We start from the raw sequence: 20,458 nt of genomic DNA on the forward strand, positions 1-20,458 counted from the left end.
TCGCCCAGTGGTATAGTACTTCGACCATTTCGTAGACAAGCCTTTGCCGGCCACACGACCAGCTGACGTCGGCTTACTAAGCTTATCCTTGTTTTTCATTATGTTCAACGCCCTATTTAAAGGGGTGTCGAAAGGGGAGCTCTGAGACGACCCCGCGCTACTGCTTTCAGTGTCCTGTGGAAGGAACGTGAAACATTTAGAAATTTGTCTTCATTAATTAGAATTCAACCATATGGAGCTAATTATGCGGGGGTATATTCCTTACCAGAACACGCTCAAGCGCCTTGGTCTTCGGATCCGTGGTAAGCTCCTTGGTTACCGTGTCAATCTTGTACCGGGCCTCGACATAGTTCCTAGTCTGCTTGTCACGGTATTTCTCGAAGAGGGGCAATAGGCCTTGCTCGGCACGCTCCGCGTCCTCCTTGTCCCATATAGGTTCTTCCACTCTGTAACCGCTGGGACCGAGTTTGTGGACCCCTAAGTTCAAGTCCCGCATATCTTTCCCCCACTGACTTGATTCTGTAGATGCGTTGCTCTCGCACTTGATCTTGAACTCCCGGTAGTCATCTTCGCTGATCGAAGGATTTTTCTTCTTGATCTTCTCATAACTATCACCTTTTTCAATCATGCTCTTCACCGAGGCTCTCCAAGTAGCCAGGGTCGTGCTCATCTTCGTGAGGGCAGCACTGTTCACTTTATTCCCTGAGAGGCATGTGTTTGCGAAGTCATCGGGGAACTTGTATCGTTCGTGCAGCTTCGTGAAGAAGAGGTTGCGCAAATTCCCTCGGTCATGATGCCTTAGGTTCTCGGTGTTGATCGAGACGGTGCTCCAGAGAATGCACCCGAGCTGTCCCGCATACCCCTTGACTATTTCTGGGGCGCCGTTGGATGCCCCACGGAGGACACTTCAGTCAATTCCTCCTTGACAGTGTCGAGCATGTTCGGGCTCCGGTCCTTCCGTTGCCTCTTCGGTTGGCTGCCATCTATGCATGCGCTGCCATCATCAGTGGTGGCATCCTCGACGGCACCATCAGTGGTGTCATCCTCGACGCCACTAGGGGTTGTGTAGTCAGGATCGGTGTCTTCCGCGGCGTCCTCATAGCGGTGAGGTTCTTCCTCCATCTCCTGGGACAGCTCCCAGAATGCCTTCCCTGAACCGCCGGCCTCATCGTTGTGGGCCATGTTTCGCTCTAAATAAGAAAGAAGTTTGGTCAAAAAGTTGGTTATTGTCAAGGAACAAGATCTCATCATTTAGGGTTTGTGAGGAATTATCATGGTCTCATCATTTAGGGTTTGTCGACACCGAGGCATCCTAAAAGCTAAGCTTTTATCATTTAGGGTTTGTCCAAGCCGAGGCACCCTGAAAGCGTAAGCTTTCATCATTTAGATTTTTATCGACACCGAGGCACCCTAGAAGCCAAGGTTTTATCATTTAGGGTTTGTCGACGCTGAGGCACCCTAAATGCTAAGTTAAGTTTTCATCATTTAGGGTTTATCAATGCCGAGGCACCCTAGGTTGACTGATATATATGGGTACTCTAAATGGCAGATCGCATCGGCAGCACTGCCTACTCGAGTGCCTAGGAAAAGAGTGCTGGTGCTTCCGATCATGCTACCCCCTCATAGCCAGAGAAATAGAGAAGGCAACTTGCAGGTTAAACTATCCCAAATAGAGTATTATATCACAGGCACACACATATGTATATATATCACACATACTTGAGTTAACACAGACTACAAAATGAAACAAGTTCACAAGGTTGGATACACATATAAGGTGACAGATAGAGTAATAACTATGAGTTGATATCACACTTCTATGTGTATCACACAAGAGGCAGTTGATCCTACTTAATTAAGTACTAAGATACCCCGGCCCATGCATTAGTCGCAAGTACCCCATATGTCCTATTTTTAGGAAAGTCATGCTAAAATTCACGGAAAATTTCAGCATGACCTTTGCTGAAAATAGGACATATGGAGTACCCAAATTTACTGGAACGGAAGTTAATCAACATTCCGACAAACTGAAGGGCCTCTCGGGGTACCTGTGAAATCATCACGACACAATCATCATCTTTACAAGTCTTTCTCAATGTGATCACAAAAACAAAGCAGCACCACAGTGTGCCTCTACTTTCATATGGATGAAAAGGCCACAGACCATATGGTCATCTGCTTTCATATGGACAAAATAAAAAGTTCACACATATAAATGGAAATGAAAAAGGATAGTAGGAAATGACAAAGAATTATGCTCAAAGAACAATGGTAACAGCAAAATATTGAAACCTTTGGTAAGCATTATATGATCCAACATATGTGAGCTTCCATTCTAGATCTAATAGGTCACCTAACAAAAAATGATAAATAGCTTAGCAAGTCTGTACCCTCAAGAATGAACATATGGCAATATCTGTTGTCCCCCCATAACATACGGAAATCAAAATCAGCTCAACTTAGATGAAAATTGCCTTTGCTGCATGGAATAGAACATAACATAAGGACCCTAATTCGTATACAGTATTAGTGTGATGTATTCCAATGCAGGACAACAAATTATGCTATTATATGTTGACTGTGAGAAAACTACCTATTGAAGCAAAGGCAAATATCTCTGAAGTCTGAACTAAAGCACGGTTTCCTTGCTAATGATCCACAGTCCCACACTACTGAATGGGTTTTTGCAGAACCAAAACAGACATCACAGGAGAGAAGTCCCAGTGGACAAGTCAGAATGGCATAAAACATGTCTGCATACATTAGGGCAGATGTGATTTTGGTACGACTACACTACTGCAGGCTGCTTCACTATTTTCGAGGGAACATGGATGCATATAATTAAGGGGGCTAGGAAGATGTTGAGGATGTTGGGGATGCGAGTGCGGTACACAAGGGTAGTTTTAGTTTGTTTCGGAGACTTGAAGCTGAAAATCAGAGCCATGAACCTTGTTGTTTCAGTGCTATAGGGCACCAAAAGTCAAATTCAGAAACAGAATAATACCCACAAACAAAGACCACTTTTGTGTTCTAAAAGGAAAACCTCTAACAACATAATGAAAGTTATGATCCAAGCACAGCATGCTTGATGATGTTCTGCCAACAAAATTTCCTATTTAAGACATGTCAGAAGTAACTAGCATCCAAAGTGACATGTACTCATCCAAGTGTGACACTAACAAATAGCAGCAGAGATTTTATTTTTCAGACCATTAGCAGTAAAGAAAAAAATGATTTGCCACATCACATCATCAGTAGAATTTCACACATTATATCATTAGCAGACCAGTGGTTGTTTACTAAATCGCCGCTAAAAAGATGCTTATGCCTGTAAATAGAAGATAAAAGTTTAAGCCGCAGGATGGTGTTGGACAATAGTTTAGGCTTCATGATAATCTTTGCCCATGTCTTTTACATAAGATCATAGTACCTTAACACAAACACTACACAAGATTAACCAATGCACGAACATACAAGTTACCCAAACCAGAAACCAGTACAGATGACAGAAAGTTCAGTACAAATTTGGAAGACAAATTACTCAAGTTCCCTCCATACTGAACCACCATTGCTCCAAAATGAAAACATGGATACATCAGTCATAGAAAATGAGAGCCAAATTCAAGCAGACATACCAAGCCCGAGGATGCAGATCTGCTCGCTGGAGAGGAGGGCCGAGGGTTTGCTGCTTCAGGGGCGTGTGGAGGGGGCAAACTCGCGGCTTGGTGCTCGGCGACGCTTGTAGGGAGGCCTGCTCAAGGAGGAAGGGCGCGAGGATGGTGGCTGCCGGTGGAGTGGCTCGGCAACGACGGTGGTGCTCCCTGTTAAACGGGTGCTCGACGGCGCTGCTTTGGAGTGGGGCGATGATGGTGGTGGCTGAGGGTAGTGCAGTGGTTGTTGGGGCGACAGAGGATGGTGGAGGGGCTACCGTGATGGGGGGCGATGGCGTCGGTGATTTGGTTGGAGGGCGGCCATCGGCGGTGGGATGGTTGTGGGTCGGCGGTGGGATGGTTGGGGGCCGGGCGGCTTGCTGTCCGGTGGAGGGTGGATGGGGTGTCGACTTGTGGGCGGCGGAGGAGCTGCAGTGGTGGGGGGCTATGCCGACAGTGGTCTAAAGTGGACGCGGGCGCTGACGGTGGGAAGGTTTGGGGCGGCGGCGGTCTGGTGGAGGGCAATGCATGCTAGTTGCGGGAGAGATAGCAATGTGGATCGGGGATTGGGGATTTTAGTCGGGGGAGGGATAGCAATGGCACACCACCTAGCGGTGCGCCATAAGTAACTTTTTTTGGATAGCAATGGCGCACCACGCAACGGTGCGTCATAAGTAACTTTTTTTCGGATAGCAATGGCGCACCACCCAGCGGTGTGCCATAAGTAACTTTTTTTGGATATTAATGGCGCACCACCCAGCGGTGCGCCATTAGTAATTATTATTATTATTATTATTATTTTTTGTTGCATCTAATAATTTTTTAGAAAATGAATATGAATATGAAACAGTAGTAACTTTTTATAAAAACAGTAATAATTTTTTAAAAAATATCATCAAATTTGTTATTTGAAAATATCATCAAATTTGTTTTTTTGGATTTTTAATTGCATTCATTTGTGAATTTGTAAAACATTTATGAATATGAAAAAATATCATCAAATTTGAAAAAATATTCATGAATTCAAAACGTGCCCATGAAATTTAAAAATATTCATGAGTTCAAAAAATATTAACAAATTCAATACTTTTTGTGAGTTAGAAATTCAATACCATAATAAACATAAATAAATATTCATGAGTACTAGAACAGAACAAATATCATTTCAATATGTCGAATTACAATCGAGAAATGAAGACTACGATTTAAATACAATCGATCTTAGCTAGCTATCTTTTCACAATCTTCTTGCCCTTCTTTTTCGCAAATGGAGTTCTTCTGTGGGACGGACGTCCTTTAGGTAGGGTGGTCCTGCTTCTTCTTGTGGTGTATGGCACTTCATCGTAGTCGTCATGTTCCATCTTCGGGTCGCCGTACTTGTCGAAGTCTTGCTCATTGGCGACTCCATCCATTCTGATGATCTTCCTTTTGCCTCTCCTCACGACAACACGACCGGGCTTTGATGGGTCGGTAATGAAGAAGCATTAGTCCACTTGGGAAGCCAGTACCCATGGCTCATTTTTCACGGTGACGTTTGCGCCCGCGGTCTTGGATTTGGCTTCGGGTATAACCATGATGGTGAAATACCAGTCTTATTTTATGACGCTCTTGGCCCATCTGACACGGAACATCGGGACCTTCTCTCCAGCGTAGCTCAGCTCCCAGATCTCCTCGATCCTTCCGTAGTATCTGTCCTTGTCGTTACCGGTGTAGGATTCCATCGTTACCCGAGAGTTCTGATTACTATCGCTCTTCATGTCCTTGTCCTCGGTGTAGAATGTGTAGCCGTTGATATCGTACACCTCATAGGTCATCAGGTTGTGCTCGGCGTCCTGTGACAAGGCGAATATGAGTTTTTCTTCCACGGAAGAATCCTCATGTAAAGGGTATGACAGAAGCTTCTCCTTGGACCAACACGTGAAACATGAGTTGTGCTCTTTGATTATATCTCCATCCGTCCTCTGTTGGCCTCGGTCATTGTACGTCTTCTCAATAAAGGTTTTGTACTCTACCACCCAAGGATCGACCATGTCTATGTGTTGTGGCGCGAGTAGGTTTGCTCTTTCAAAGTCGATGAGTCGACCCTCGAAGTCGACATGCATTTCACGGCGACCATCGCGGTGACCCCATCCAGCGAGCCTGCTGAGGTGCCTGTTGACAGGCAGACCAACGGGGTTCTCGATGCCTAGATAATTCGTGCAGTAGGAGATGTACTCTTTAGTCAGAAAGCCCCTGGCTATGCTTCCCTCAGGACGTGACATGTTGCGAACGTATCCTTTGATGACACCATTCATCCTTTCGAACGGCATCATGCTGTGCAGGAACATCGGCCCGAGTTGGATGATATCCTCCATGATATGGACCAGCAGATGCACCATAACATCGAAGAATGCGGGCGGGAAGTACATCTCAAGCTCGCATAGTATCACCACGATCTCTTCCTGTAGCCTTCTGACTTGCCTCACGCCAACCGACTTCTAAGAGATGACGTCGAAAAAGTTGCATAGGCCAAATAGCGTTTCACGGACGTGCGCGTCCATGATCCCACGGATTGCAACTAGAAGTATCTGCATCATCAGCACGTGACAGTCGTGAGACTTCATCCCGCTGAACTTATGCTTCGCTGAGTCTAGGTATCTGCTTATCTTCCCCGCGTAACCGTAAGGAAGTTTTACTCCTACGAGGCAGGTGAAAAACTGCTCAATCTCCTCCTGACTTAGAGTGAAGCACGTGGGAGGGTAGTCATTTCTGGTCTTCTTGGCCTTTTTGCCTTTGCGACGACTTTCCGTGTCCTGATTTGCCTCATCATCATCATCATCATCATCATCATCATCATTAGCGTGAAGCTCCTCCCTGATGCCCATTGATTTCAAGTCTTTCCTTGCTTTCGGCCCATCTTTGGTCCTCTCTGGCATGTCAAGCAGGGTACCAAGCAGACTCTCACACACGTTCTTCGTGATATGCATGACATCAAGGCTATGAGGCACACAGTGGATCTTCCAGTACAACATGTCCCAGAAAACAGACCTCGTTTTCCATACCTTCAGCAGCGGCTCTGGCGCCTTTCGCTTCTTTCCCGGCTCTGGCACCTTTTGCTTCTTTCCCGGCAGTGGGCAATCTTTCCAATTTTTCAACAGCTTGTCTATTTCCTCACCGCTTCTCGTACACGGGTGTCTTCGGGGTTCGGTTTCACCATCGAACAGATCCTTGCATTTTCTCCATGGGTCATCGTCGTGAAGCCACCTTCGATGTCCCACACTACACCACAACACGGATGCAATGGCATGTAATCCGCCGGGAGAATGCACTTAAGGCGACAGATATACTGTCGGGAGGGAGTTTCTTACTGCCACAAGAATGGCTGCCGGGGATTACTTGTCCCGGCAGGTAAACTATTCCCGGCAGTTTCTCTATCCTGTCTATTTTATTTGCCAGCAGTTCTATTTCTCCCGGCAGATTGATCATGGCATGGGAACTGCTGTCACCGGCAATAAAACTGCCAGCAGAACCTTGGTAAGCTGGCAGTTAACATGCCATCACATTGATTTCACTAACAAAATTTTCTATGCAGCTTATCCCTAGTTTAATATACATTCAGTATGTTTGGACAAATCATGCTAGATCTCACAGCTCATACACACTTCTCAATCAAAGTTACATATAAGCCACATCCAAAACCTTAAGCTTCATTTGATAAGCGACCAAATACTTGTTTCTAAATACATCAAGGATGTTGTGCCACAAAAGGAAAAAAATACATGTTTCTAGATGTGCTACACAGCCAAAATGAGCATACATCGGCTTATGCGCTAAAATAACCACCAAAATTAGCAGAAAAAAAATTAAGTATGGACGCCTTGCAGATCTTGCCAAACCTCCAACACCTTCAAGATCTTGTCAAACCTTTAGGAGATGTGTTCAACGCCTTATTTATAATGCTGAGCTGAAAAAAGTGAAGTGAAATTTGAGGTTAGTCCAAAGTGCATCTGCATGCTAAATGATCACTTGCTAAATATAAATATGCAACTAATAAAGGCACAATCTAGCACTTCTATCTATCACAAAAGAACAAGAATGACTCTTATGAGAAGAGGAGGGGCAGCTCGGCAGCACCACCACCATCATCATAGCGTGTAGAGGAGGGTCACCAAAGCAAAAGACAGGAAAAGGAGTAGCATCAGCAAGCAACACAACATCGGTCTCTCCACTCGCCATTGTAATCTTGCTGCGCTTCAGATCCATTCACATCCTCTCCCCCACATGCACATAACACAGGGTAATCGTTCAAAATATTAGACAGGATTTGTACGTAGAAAATTGGACAAAGAACTTGCCTTGGACTGAGCAACGTGCTCAAAGTAGAGGAGCTTGAAGGAGAAGAAACACCAAGTATGTGCCTTATGGGTTTTTAGTTGCCTGAGTGGAGTAGTTCTGTCGAGGACGAGATGAAGCAGTGGCACAACCCCTGCGCCAGGATAGCTAGCTCGAGGTCTGCGCCCCCAAAAAATGTGTTTTCTAGAACCTATGCCCAAACAGTTGTGGTTCCTTGATATTTACACTTAATATTACAATCAAACTTTTTCGGCAGTGTGCACTGCATACTGGAACCAAGTAGGCACATACATACATTCTACATCCATGTTCCCTTTAAGACATGATGACAACACGATGACATTAACTTAACCAACTAAAGATATTTGTGTTTTCACTTCTCAACACCCCACTGACAACAGCTACTCCATAAAAAACAACAGGGAATATGCAGCTAAAATATCTCTGCACACCACTTCAGGATGTTCTACTTCTTAGTGCCCTTATTAAGTTTTCAACCTGGGTTGCCTACGGCGATCTATGATCCATTCATTATGATCGAAACTACCATATTTGAGCCTATGCTTTCAGACTCAGAGGTCATAGCTAACAAATAGCAAATCTACTTTGCTGAATTCTATCAGACAGAATCAATCTCAAGGATGCTGTAAACAGAGTCTAGGGTACCCTACATATCGGTTCACTTTCCTACATATCGCCTACCATTCTATGAAATATGATTATGTCATCTAACACTCTAATTCAAGATCTAGCTGGCATGCAAGAATAAGAAACTATATCAACAACCACAACCAGCAGGATTCTATTCTAATTGATTTGCTATTGTGGTGAGAGTGTGAAACGTGATTGCGAATAGTAAAAAGCATCATCTCTGGAGAACGTAGAGCAGTAGATGGAAAAATAAACATCCAACAAGAAAAATAATAACCCACTTAGACCTCAAAGCCAAGAGAAACATGAATATTACCTCACCTCAGCTTGCTTGTGGACGCATTCCTGCTTTTGCCATGGACTTGTCCACTTCCAACTGCATACAAAGAAGCAAAGTTTTTTAAGCAATCAACCAATATAAGTGTCCTTGCTCTGGTTCATCTTTTAAACAATAACAGCAAATCAGCATGTGGTTCCAAGCTTTGGTTCCTTACCATAAGCAATCCATAAACATCAGATGGGACACTGGACAACCGAAAATAACAGATTATAAATAGAGAACAGTGTTTGCAAAACTGCTATTATTATTAAGCAAAGAAAAGGAGCTTGTTACTTAGTTATACTGACATCTTGTACATGAGCTTTTCGCACACACAAAAAGAGATATCTTCTACATGAGCTTGATCCTTATACTTTGACATCTAGCTAAGGGAAGAACAAGAAAAAACTTCCACTAGTAGTTTTTCAAGTGACATCCAAAGCCATGAAAGCAGGCTGCTAAATTATCACATTATTTGCATAATATAGAAGCTCATAAAAGAAGCGCTTATAATTAAGTAGCAGCATGAACCAGAATAAGCATAATATCTACAAATATGTTTTGATTAGTACAGTGAGCAGAATATCCAATTTCCCTTCCATACGCAAGACTTCGTGTAGTAGTGAATTAACTTCGTAAAGCTTTCTCTAGAATTAACTAAAAGATAAATGAGATATGGATATACATTGGACCAATTTATACTTCCGACATGCCATCTCTGAAATATCAAGTCATCACAAAGCATATATTTTCAACAGACAATCATGACAAACCAATACTATCACAGATTCTTCTTGTAGTACATGTGTAACCACGACCAAGCATTGAAACCATACATCAATAAATAGCTTGTACTGCTAAATTCGGGAACTAAAATAAGCCATGAACAGCTAAATGGAATCACATTCAAATACACGCTACAAACAAAAGAGGGTGCAGAATTACATATTTACATAGCTAACCAGCTAGGCAAGTGCACAACCAATAGTACAGTTCACCTAACCCAGACTAGCACATGAACAAGATCATAGACCTACCAATGAAGAATTCATTACAAAATAGGCATTGCACCCCACTTGTTAGGCATACAAATAAGTCACCAAATGTACATGCCGATAGTTTCTATGCCCTCAGGTCCTTATGCCGGCAGTAAGAAATGTCCTGGCAGTTTATTTGCCCATGTTCAGCTATTTCTCCCGGCAGTTAACTGCCCCCAAATAAGTGGTGTGGTGTAGTGACATGAACATGGTTTTTGAAGACCCGAGATCTCTATCTAGCTGGCGATACGTTGTGTCATCCATGCACCTGACGCATCCAGAAAATCCGTGGACCACCTGCCCCGCGACATATACGTAACCGAGATAGTCGTGCACCGTCGTGAGCAGTGCGGCTCTCATAGGGAAATATTCTTTCTCTGCGGCGTCCCACGTATTGGCTTGTGTTTTACACAACGTGTCTAGCTTCTCTTTCAGCAGCCGCAGTTACAGATTGATGTCATTCCCTGGTTGTTTCGGCCCTTCAATTAGCATACTTATGTGAATGTACTTCCTCTTCATGCACAACCAGGGGGGAAGGTTGTACATCCACACAAACACAGGCTAGGTGCTATGTGTGCTTCTCTGGCTGCCAAACGGATTGACTCCATCGGTGCTCGCGCCCAGCACGATATTCCTTGGATCGTCCCCAAATTCTGGGTGTTCGAAGTTCAACGCTTGCCACTGGCTCACATCCTTAGGCTGACTCAGCATCTTGTCTTTTTATTTATCTCCGGATCATTTCCATCATCTTCTCGCTTCTTCTCCTCCCTATCCGCGTGCCAATGCAGGAGCTTTGCTAGCTTAGTGTCCGCGAAATGCCGCTGCAGACGAGGAGTCATCGGAAAGTACCACACCACTTTTCGAGGAGCTTTCTTCCTCTTCTTGTATCGAGTGACGCCGCACACCGGACATATGGTAGACTCCGCGTGCTCGTCCTGATAAATGATGCAATTGTTCATGCACACATGGTATTTCACGTGTGGTAAATCCAGAGGACACACAATTTTCTTCGCCTCCTCGAACTGGTTGGGCACTTGTTCCCCTTGGGAAGACGTTTGTGCCAGAATGACATGTTCTTCTCGAAGCATGCGTCGGTCATTTTATGTTTTACCTTCATCTCCAGAGGCATGAGCGTTTCTTTCAAGCGGGTATCCTCGGGCCTGCATCCTTCATAAAATGGAGTAACCGTGTCTATCTCCCGTTGATCCATCTTGGCTTTCTCTCAGGCGGCAGCTCTTGCATTACCCGTCTGCTTGAGAAGCAGCTCTTGAATATGAGGGTCCTGCACCTAGACCATCGATGGTCCATCGTCGTCTGCTCCGGCATCTTCATCTTCATGATCATGCCCTTCGTCTTGATCTTCCTCATCATCATGTCCGACATCTTCTACATGATGACTATGTACAGCATCACCGTCGTGATCATGTCCTGGTCTTCGTCTTCTCGCCCGCCCTCGTCGCGGTGGTTGTCTTCCTACCCTTCCTCATTTCTTGCCCGACCCCCATGGACGACTTCATAGTAATCTTCATCACCTTTCCACCGATAGCCATCCATGAAACCATGCAAGAGCAGGTGGTCCCGCACCTGTCCAGAATCCGGGTCCGCAATAAGGCTCTTCAGCTTGCATCTTCGACACGGACATCTTATCTCCGTCTCATTCTTTTGAAGCATCTCGGCCTTCGCGGAGCTCAAAAACCTATTCATGATGCCTTCGGTCATCGTGCATACCATGGTCGCATGCGGGGTAGAGCAAAATGATATTTTAGAACCAAGAAAAAAATTTGGCATAACTTTGCCTAAAAATAGGACCAATGCATAGTGCCAAATTCTCGCCGAAACGGAAATGAATCAACATTCCGGCAAAATATTGGCAACTATCGCATTTCAAATACCGGTACCTGCAAACATAAATATATATGCAACACCACAAACATATGCAACACCACAAACATACGTAGATCTAGCTAGGCCATAAAAAGTGCATGTGCACGTTGTTGGAGGGAGAAAAAAGTAGATCTACAACATAAAGAAAGCTTTCCCTTACTTACCTATTAAAAAAGGCAATTTAACCACTTAATTTGGGTGAATCTATTTAGCAAATGAGGTGAGGAGGAGGAGGAGGAAGCCGAGACAAGCTTGGAGGAGGAGGTGGAGAGAATGAAGTGGGGAAAGTGAGTGTGGTAGGTGGCTGTCCAAAATATCTAGCTGGTCTCAGGTTACTAATGGCGCACTAGTTAGGGGTGCGCCATTACTAGTTTTTCATATATATATATATATATATATATATATATATATATAATTGTTAGTAGTGGTGCACCGTGGTTGTGGTGCGCCATTACTAGTTTGAACTAGTAATGGCGCACTTCACAAAGGTGCGCCATTACTAGTATTGAAAAAAAGTAAAAAAAATTGTTAGTAGTGGCGCACAGAGCGTGTGGTGCGCCATTACTAGTTAAAACTAGTAATGGCGCACTGTGCCCTGGTGCACCATTAATAGTTTTGGAAAAATAAAAATAAAATAAAATTTGCTAGTAATGGCGCACCGTGTGTCTGGTGCGCCATTAGTAATGAGGACACTAATGGCGCACCTGTATCTGGTGCGCCACTGCTATATAGCAGTGGCGCACCACATACATGGTGCGCCATTAATGTCCATATTAGCTATAGCCCTTTTCCTAGTAGTGTAGCATCCTTTTGTAACAAGCGCTACTAAAAAGTAGCAATAGCGCCGTGTTTTCACCAGCGCTACTGCTATACCTCTGTGTATAAGGTTTTCCCTAGTAGTGTTTAATGGCAAATGCATCGTAGGTAAGCAAGAATACAACACGCTTTGTGCACCTTATTTGAGCCTTATTCCTAATGCTTTAACGGGCATTAAACGTTATAATCTTGGAGCAATTGTTGCACGAATGCTGCAACGTAAAGCTTACAGTGGATTTATATGGAGGAATTTATGCTTGCCGCTTAGCTGCAGGGCTAAGAGTTTCACCCTTGCCGAATGATCCTGTTTTGCCTAATAATTTTTTGGACTTTGATGCAATACAGCATCATGAGTTCATTAAATATAAGGCCAGAAACTACAACTATAACTTGATGTTCCATAAAAAACCATTATACCTATTACTTTGCCTGCACATGCTCTCTTTGATTATTAGAGTAAAGGAAGATACTACATCTACGAGAGAGAGGCGCGCAAGTACAATGCGGCAGTAGAGGCTGCTCGTCAGGCTGAGGAGGCCGCACCAAGAGCCTCCATGAGCTATCACTCTGACTATTATCCAGGCTGTGGGTGGTGATTACCAAGCTAGGCCAAAAGCATAAACTTGGAGAGTACATATTTCGACCGACATTATATTCATGTTCACACATGTCATTCTAGTTGTCGGTGTACATACTTTTTCATTGTATTATCCATGTTAGTTTTATTTTCTCGCTTTCTTGTGTGTTTGAAAAACTTTAAGAAAATCCAAAAATATTTCACACTTCTTTTCAATTTTTCTTCCTAGTTAATTTAGTTGCAGTATTAAAAGAAAACCCAAAAAGATTTCTCATTTCTTCTTTTGCTTCTTGGGATCTTTCCCATGTAAATAGTTTTTCTCGTTCTTCTTTTTCTTTCTTCAAATTGCTTCTTTCAAGAAAAACTAAAAACTCCAAAAATATTTCAGTGTGTTTATCTAAAATTCTTTTCTTTTCGTTGAGTTGTACTAAGGAGAAGACCACAATGAAAATGTTGAGTGTCTCACATATGCATTATTGTTGATCTAACAAAGGGGCCATATTATTTGTCTTCTCCTCTGAATAAAATGTTGCAGATTCCAACTTACTCCATGACACTCTTACACTATTATTATTTTCATATCGTTCGGTCGTGCAAGTGAAAGGAAATAATGACGATATTTGATGAAGTGATTGTGGCGGGGAAAGCAGGTATGAACTCAACTTGTTTTTGTTTTTGTAAATATGTTTAACTCATTATCCATGATTCAACATATTATGATTAAACATGTTTGCAATGACAATTAGAGATTGTAGTTTCTTATGCCATGCTTAAGTAGCTAGGAGTGGATAATGATTTATCTTAGATGTCAACAAGCATTAAATTTATTGTGATGTAGTATGATGATATGGTATCCTCCTCTGAATGTTTCAAGTGGCTTGAGTTGGCACATGTTCACGCATGTAGTTGATTCAAAACCAACATAGCCTTCACAATATTTATGTTCATGGTGTTTATATTCTACTCATGATAGTATTCAATGTTAATTATTCATAATGCATGTTCATGACCATTTTCGCTCTCTAGCTGGTCGCTTCTCAACCTATTTGCTAGCATCCGCCTGTACTAAGCAGGAATACTACTTGTACATAAAATTCCTTAAACCAAAGTTATCCCAGATGAGTCCACTATATCTACCTGTATGCGGTATTGCCCTGCCATTTCAAGTAAATTTTCATATGCCACCTCTAAAAATTCAAATGAACATATGTTTTGTGTGGCTGGATCGCTCATGGAGTGACAGGGGGTGGTCAGTATCTTCCAGGCTAAGCGGGTTATTCTCATGATGAGTTTTTATTCACTCATCCTTGCACGAGAGGGGCCGGTAATTGGGATGCCCAGTCCCATAATAAAAAATTGCAAATAATTAAACAAAACTCCCCCGGGACTGTTGTTGGTATGGAAGGCACCCGTGGATTCGGCTAGCCATGGGTTCTGTTTGTTGGTGGAGGGGGAGTAAACATTAATTTTATCACTTGGGAACTGCTGCTAATGTGTTTAGCATGGAAGCTATTGAAAACTCTTGGTTGTGACGTTGACAGGAAGGGTGTACCTCCCAAAATTATATGTATCTCTTATTTAAGCTTCGAGCTCTGGCACCTCTGCAAATCCCTGCTTTCCTCCGCGAAGGGCCTATTTATTTACTTTCATGTTATTTTACTTTTATGTTGAGTCATCACCTTCTCAAACAAGCACCAGTCCCGAGAGCAATATCGTCATCCTCATGCATTGTGTATAGTAAATTTTGAATGCATCATGACTGGATCTCTTCTACCATGATTACAATGTTTAGTCGCTACTTGAACTTTGGAGGTGCTCTGCATTTATGTTTTGCAGTCTCAGAAATGGCTAGCAAGATACCATTATTACCATATTATATCATGATTGTTTTTACAAAGTGTTGGCATTTGAGATATCTTATTATTGCTCGCTAGTTGATTATGCAATTGATATGAGTGAATATAATTTCTAGGAGTTATTTTTTGCATGGTTAGTCATGATCTTTGCTGAAAACCTGGGTCCTAGTTAAGCATATATATGGACACAAGAACAAAAGAGTTCGTAAAAGTTTTTCTTTATCACTTTCAGTTTGTCAACTGAACTGCTTGAGGACAAACAATGGGTTAAGCTTGGGGGAGTTGATATGTCTCCATCGCATCTACTTTTCCTAATGCTTTTGCTCTTGTTTCAGACTCTAATTTCCATGATTTGAATGAAACTAACCCGGACTGATGTTGGTTTCAGCAAAACTACCATGGTGTTGTTTTTGTGCAGAAATAAAAGTTCTCAGAATAGGACGAAACTATTTGGAGAATTATTTTGGAATTAATAAAAAATATTGGAAGCAAGACCCATTGGAGGGGGTGCCTCAGCTGCTCACTAGGCACCAGGGCACACTCATCGGATCTCGGCAAACACACCGAAAGAAGTATTACATCGAATAGATCTCCAAGAACATCAAGGAGAACTTTGTATTGAGAATCAAAGAGAGAGAAGAAGCCATCTACCTAATAACTATGGACCCGAAGGTTTGTGGTAAACTACTCACACATCATCAAAGAGGCTATGGTGTCGATGTAGAAGCCCTCCGTGATCGAATCCCCCTCTGGCAGATCGCCGGAAAAGGCCCCAGATGGGATCTCACGGGTACAGAACGTTGCGGCGGTGGAAACGTGGTTTCATGGCTCCCTCTGATGTTTTTAGGGTATAAGAGTATATATAGGCAAAAGAAGTACGTCGGTGGAGCTCCATGGGGCCCATGAGGGTGGGGGGCGCGCCTACCCCCTGGGCACACCCTCCTTCCTCGTGGAAGCTTCGCGGAGTTCCAGACTTCCACTCCATGTCTCCTGGTTTGTGTTTGTTCCAAGAAAGATCCCCGCGAAGGTTTCGTTCCGTTTGATATTCCTTTTCTGCAAAACGCTAAAATAGGCAAAAAAACAAAAACTGGCACTGGGCCTCCGGTTAATAGGTTAGTCCCAAAAATAATATAAAAGATCATATTAAAGCCCATTAAACATCCAAAATAGATAATATAATAGCATGGAACAATAAAAAATTATAGATATGTTGGAGACGTATCAAGCATCCCCAAGCTTAATTCCTCCTCGTCCTCGAGTAGGTAAATGATAAAAACAGAATTTTTGATTTGGAATGCTACCTAACATAACTTTCAATGTAATTTTCTTTATTGCGGCATGAATGTTCAGATCCAAAAAATTCAAGACAAATGTTTCAAGCATACTAACCAAGCAATTATGTCTTCTCAAAATAACATAGCCAAAGAAAGCTCATCCCTACAAATTCATATAGTTTGGCCATGCTTCATTTCCGTCACACAAAATCCTCCCATCATGCACAACCCCTATGACAAGCCAAGCAATTGTTTCATACTTAGACTATTAAAAAAATGAACTTTCACGCAATATATGAGCGCGAGCCATGGACATAGCACTATAGGTGGAATAGAATGGTGGTTGTGGAGAAGACAAAAGGCAGGAAGATAGTCTTACATTAACTAGGCATATCAATGGGCTATGGAGATGCCCATCGATAGATATGAATGTGAGTGAGTAGGGATTGCCATGCAACGGATGCACTAGAGCTATAAGTGTATGAAAGCTCAAGAAAAGTAACTAAGTGGGTGTGCATCCAACTTGCTTGCTCAAGAAGACCTAGGGCAATTTGAGGAAGCCCATCATTGGAATATACAAGCCAAGTTCTATAATGAAAAATTCCCACTAGTATATGAAAGTGACAACATAAGAGACTCTCTATCATGAAAATCATGGTGCTACTTTGAGGCACAAGTGTGGAAAAAGGATAGTAACATTGCCCCTTCTCTCTTTTTCTCTCATTTATTTTTTTATTTTTTTATTTTTGTTTGGGCCTTCTCTTTTTTAATGGCCTCTTTTTTTAGTCCGGAGTCTCATCCCGACTTGTGGGGGAATCATAGTCTCCATCATCCTTTCCTCACATGGGACAATGATCTAATAAGGAAGATCATCACACTTTATTTACTTACAACTCAAGAATTACAACTCAATACTTAGAACAAAATATGACTCTATGTGAATGCCTCCGGCGGTGTACCGGGATGTGCAATGAATCAAGAGTGACATGTATAAAAAATTATGAAAGGTGGCCATTCCAAAAATATTATGTCAACTACATGATCATGCAAAGCAATATGACTATGATGAAGCGTGTCATAATAAACGGAACGGTGGAAAGTTGCATGGCAATATATCTCAGGATGGCTATGGAAATGCCATAATAGGTAGGTATGGTGGCTGTTTTGAGGAACGTAAATGATGGGTTTATGGTACCGGCGAAAGTTGCGCGGCACAAGAGAGGCTAGCAATGGTGGAAGGGTGAGAGTGCGTATAATCCATGGACTCAACATTAGTCATAAAGAACTCACATACTTATTGCAAAAATCTACAAGTCATCAAAACCAAGCACTACGCGCATGCCCCTAGGGGGATAGATTGGTAGGAAAAGACCATCGCTCGTCCCCGACCGCCACTCATAACGAAGACAGTCAAAGAACACCTCATGCTTCAAATTTGTCACACAACGGTTACCATACGTTCATGCTACGGGACTTGCAAACCTCAACACAAGTATTTCTCCATTTCACAATTACTCAACTAGCACGACTCTAATATCACCATCTTTATATCTCAAAACAACTATCAAGTATTAAACTATTCATAGTTTTTAATGCACTATATATGAATTTTTTTATTATGCCCATCTTGGATGCCCATCATATTAGGAATAATTTTATAACCAAAGCAAATTGCCATGCTGTTCTAAAATACTCTCAAAATTATGTAAGTGAAGAATGAGAGATAAATAATTTCTATAAAATAAAACCACCATCGTGCTCTAAAAGATATAAGTGAAGCACTAGAGCAAAATTATCTTACTCAAAAGATATAAGTGAAGCACATAGAGTATTCAAATAAATTCCGATTCATGTGTGTCTCTCCCAAAAGGTGTGTACAACAAGGATGACTGTGGTAAACTAAAAAGCAAAGACTCAACTCATACAAGACGCTCCAAGCAAAACACATATCATGTGGTGAATAAAAATATAGCCTCAAGTAAAGTTACCGATAGACGAAGACGAAAGAGGGGATGCCTTCCGGGGCATCCCCAAGCTTAGGCTTTTGGTTGTCCTTGAATTTTACCTTGGGGTGCCTTGGGAATCTCCAATCTTAGGATCTTTCCACGCCTTGTTCCAAAATCCATAAAATCTTTACCCAAAAACTTGAAAATTTTCACAACACAAAACTCAACAGAAAATCACACGAGCTCCGTTAGTATAAGAAAACAAACCACCACTTTAATGTACTGTAATTAACTCATTCCTTATTTATATTGGTGTTAAAACTACTATATTCCAACTTCTCTATGATTGATACCCCGCGATACTAGCCATAGATTCATCAAAATAAGCAAACAACACACGAAAAACAGAATCTGTCAAAATAAAACAGTGTGTAGCAACTGGAGGTTTCGAGTACTTCTGTAACTCCAAAAATTCAGAAACATTAGGACGACCTAAATAATTTGTATATTGATCTACTTCAGTTGGGATTGGTATTTTATCTATCTCTGGTAAAAAAATGAAAATTATTCGCGTGAGCGCATACTTTCTGTTTTTTCAGCAAGATCAAACAACAATCACCCAAGAAGATCCTAAAGGCTTTACTTGGCACAAACACTGATTAAAACATAAAAACTCAATCATAACAGAGGCTAGATAAATTATCTATTACTAAATAGGAACGAAAAGTAAAGAACAAAAATAAAATTTGGTTGCCTCCCAACAAGCGCTATCGTTTAACGCCCCTAGCTAGGCATAAAAGCAAGAATAGATCTAGGTATTGCCATCTTTGGTATGCAATCCATAAGTGGATCTCATAATTGATTCATAAGGAAATTTAATTTTCTTTCTAGAAAGTGTTCCATGCCTTTCCTTAACGGAAATTGGAATCTAATATTTCCTTCTTTCATGTCAATAATTGCACCAATCGTTCTAAGGAAAGGTCTACCAAGAATAATAGGACATGTAGGATTGCAATCTATATCAAGAACGATGAAATCTACGGGCACATAATTCCTATTTGCAACAATAAGAACATCATTAATCCTTCCCATAGGTTTCTTAATGGTGGAATCTGCAAGGTGCAAATTTAAAGAAAAATCATCAAATTCACGGAAACCTAACACATCACACAAAGTTTTTGGAATCGTGGAAACACTAGTGATATGTCTCCATCGTATCTACTTTTCCAAGCACGTTTGACCTTGTTTTGGACTCTAAATTGCATGATTTGAATGGAACTAACCCGAACTGACGATGTTTTTAGCAAAATTGCCATGGTGTTGTTTTTGTGTAGAAATAAAAGTTCTCGGGATAACCTGAAAATCAACGAAGAATATTTTTGGAATTAATAAAAAATACTAGCAAAAGAATCAACACTAGTTGGTCCACACCCTATCCATGAGTGTGCAGGGCGCCCTCTAGGGCACGCCCCTGCCTCGTGGGCCCCCTGAGGCTCCACCGACGTCAACTCTAACTCTATATATTCACGTTCGGGAGAAAAAATCAGAGAGAAGGATTCATCGCGTTTTATGATACGGAGCCGCCGCCAAGCCCTAATCTCTCTCGGGAGGGCTGATCTGGAGTCTGTTCGGGGCTCCGGAGAGGGGAATCCATCGCAATCGTCATCATCAACCTTCCTCCATCACCAATTTCATGATGCTCACCGTTGTGCGTGAGTAATTCCATTGTAGTCTTGCTGGACGGTGATGGGTTGGATGAGATTTATCATGTAATCGACTTAGTTTTGTTAGGGTTTGATCTCTAGTATCCACTATGTTCTGAGATTGATGTTGCTATGACTTTGCTATGCTTAATGCTTGTCACTAGGGCCCGAGTGCCATGATTTCAGATCCGAACCTATTATGTTTTCATGAATATATGTGAGTTCTTGATCCTATTTTGCAAGTCAATAGTCACCTACTATGTGTTATGATCCGGTAACCCCGAAGTGACAATAATTGGGAGCACTCCCGGCGATGACCGTAGTTTGAGGAGTTCATGTATTCACTAAGTGTTAATACTTTGTTCTGGTACTCTATTAAAAGGAGACCTTAATATCCCTTAGTTTCCAATAGG

The sequence above is a fragment of the Triticum dicoccoides genome, chromosome 6A, assembly GCF_002162155.2.
Source record: "Triticum dicoccoides isolate Atlit2015 ecotype Zavitan chromosome 6A, WEW_v2.0, whole genome shotgun sequence".
NCBI lineage: Eukaryota > Viridiplantae > Streptophyta > Magnoliopsida > Poales > Poaceae > Triticum > Triticum dicoccoides.